Source organism: Caretta caretta, chromosome 3 (assembly GCF_965140235.1).
Source record: "Caretta caretta isolate rCarCar2 chromosome 3, rCarCar1.hap1, whole genome shotgun sequence".
In the NCBI taxonomy this organism is placed as follows: domain Eukaryota; kingdom Metazoa; phylum Chordata; order Testudines; family Cheloniidae; genus Caretta; species Caretta caretta.
The window spans coordinates 181,392,710-181,395,373 of NC_134208.1; the positions used below are offsets into that span (position 1 = coordinate 181,392,710).

At 39.6% G+C, this 2,664-nt stretch overlaps 1 pseudogene; it reads left to right on the forward strand.

Moving 5' to 3' along the window:
• Positions 1 to 1,419: 1,419 nt before the first annotated feature.
• On the forward strand, positions 1,420 to 2,157 carry LOC125633634 (L-lactate dehydrogenase A chain-like; annotated as a pseudogene).
• Positions 2,158 to 2,664: the final 507 nt, after the last annotated feature.

The following is a 2,664-nucleotide window of genomic DNA, read 5'->3' on the forward strand; positions in this document are numbered from 1 at the left end:
AGACAAGTCCCTGCTTCAAGTTGCTAGCACACTGGTACAGACCCAAACAAAACCAGGGCAGACATGATTAATTCAGCGTCTCCGAGACTATTTGAATAACGAAGATCTGATTGTATCTTAAACCATGAAATGCTATGGATTGCATTTATGGCTTTGGTATGCACTTACCAATAAGAGAAAGAGAATATGTCTTGGGTGCAGGGAGAGGTTGGATGAAAGTTAATATACTGAACCTAATTTTGAAAAGTTATACATTAAAACATGCTTTTATTGTGTCATCCTAGAACAGCCTCTTTGATGTAACAAGATTAAACTGAGAAGTAAATAACAGGACACATTTGGATTTAACTGTGACTATTATACAGACATTTGATCATAGCTAATATAGGCAATTTACTATTTTTGCTTCAAAGGCAGGATAAGCTACATTGAATTGCTTATGCATAAAACTATATCCCTGATAGACAATGTGTAAAACTATATAACTAAAATTACAGTGTATTTGCCAGTAAAAGTACACTTGCTCCACTTTATCCAGTGTTTAGTTTATAAAAGCGCTGTTTCAGTGGCAGAGAATCTGAGCTAATGTGTTTGGTGATGTTCCTTTAAAAGGTCCCTTTTAAGCAACTTTAGAGAAACAGAGCTCTTGTCAGTGCTATCATGTGGAAATACACTCCGAACTGTGCAATTTATGAAGTCTAAATATAAATAAACAGGATTTTTCAAGTCTATTTAGCAGTTAGCTGTTGTAAGATGTCTGCCTCATGCTGCCTGTCCCCTTTTCTGTCTGTTTTTTGTTTAAAATCATATTACACCATCTAGAAATCTAGAATGCTCCATTCAGTTCTGTTACCAACTGTGTAGTATGAGGGGTGTGTGTGTGTGTGAGGGGGACTTTTAAAAATGTGGCGATTTTCCTTCTTTTTATAAACTCTCCTTATAGAAAGCTGACGGCTGTTATATAACCTCATGTAAGTCAGTTGTTGCCTTTTAAATTACACTAAAGTCTCACCAAGATGCACTGGACCAAATCAACATAGCTCCACTAACTTCAGCTTTTCTTTTGATTATTAAAGATGTGTGAAACGGTTCCATGGATGTTGCCTTCTACAGTTCACACTTTTGGTTACAGCCCGTTCCCATAACTGAATGAAAGCCAATCCTTTTGCAACAATCAGGATCGTTCTATTAAGGCCATGTAGTTTGTGGCATTCTAGTGTGCAGATCCTCAACTGCTGCAGATATATGCCTCATCTTGGGCTAAAGGGTGAAGATGACCGATGGAAGTCAGGAGCTATCAGTGCCGGCCCACCACTAGCTTCTTAATCACTTAGGATGGCAGTACTGTCACAGAGGTGGAGGTACTGTCTTCAGCATTTGCACTAGAAGAGGCTTTGCTAGATCTACCAGCTCTGCAAGATGTCTTTCAAGGAGCACTTGATTCAAAATATTCACAAAAAGGAGCATGGTCACGCCCACAAGAAGATTACTGTGGTTGGGATTGTTACAGTGAGCATAGTGTGTGCAATTAGTATCCTGAAAAAAGATTTGGCTGATGATGCTTTTGTTGATATCTTGGAGGACAAGTTGAAAGTAGAGATACTGGATCTCCAGAAAGGCAGTCTCTTTTTTAGAATATCAAAGACTGTCTCTGTCAAAGATGACAGTATGATGGCACACTCCAAGCTGGTTATCATTACTGCTAGTGCTTCCAGCAAGGAGGAGAGAGTCAAAGTTCTTAACTTGGTCCAGCGCAACATCTTAAAATGTATCATTGTCACATTGTCGAACTGACTGCCCAACTGCAAGCTGCTTCTTGCCTCAAATCCAGTGGATATTTTGACCTATGTAGTCTGGAAGATGAGTTGCTTTCCTAAACACCGTGTTTTTGATAGTGTTTCAATCTGGACCTCTGCACATTTCTGTTATCTCATGGGAAAAAGACTAAGCATCCGCAGTCTGGGTGCATCACAGGTGAACAGGGAGACTGTAGTGTACCTGTTTGGAACGGGAATGAATATTGCTGGTGTCTCCCTGAAGGCTCTTCACCCTGACATAGGAGCTGATATACTCAAGCAGAACTGGAAATAAATCCATAAACAAGTAGCGGACAGTGCCTATGAGGTTATCAGAATGATGGAATATGGATCCAACTAGAACTATTACAAAGATCACTTAGGAGATAGGGGTTAGACATTTGATATTGAAAAATATTTCACAACACCTCTTTTAGAAACAATAGGCTTTGTTTGTGATTTTGAGTTTGTGCTCAAACTATACTTGGATCATTAGCCCACACTTCAGTAACAAACTCCCCCCACAGGTCACAGAGATGCCGTAGAGGCATGCCACAGCAATTACTGCAGTGACAGCATCACCCCAATCCCAACCTATACTCATGCACTATTTCCCACATTTATGTTCCTCACCTCCTGTTCCTTTTTCTGCAGGGCAGTTGCATCAGTTCCAATGGTAAAAACCATGCACCTGAGGATCTAACAGAGTTTGTCCCATAGTATTTTTTTTTCCACAGTGTTACTGCATATTGTATAAGTTAAAGAGCAGCACTTGATGCATATTTATGTGGCATTTTGGTATCCTCAGATCAAGATCAAGGGAAATATCATAAATAGAAGCACTCGGATCTTTGAAATTCATTGGTTT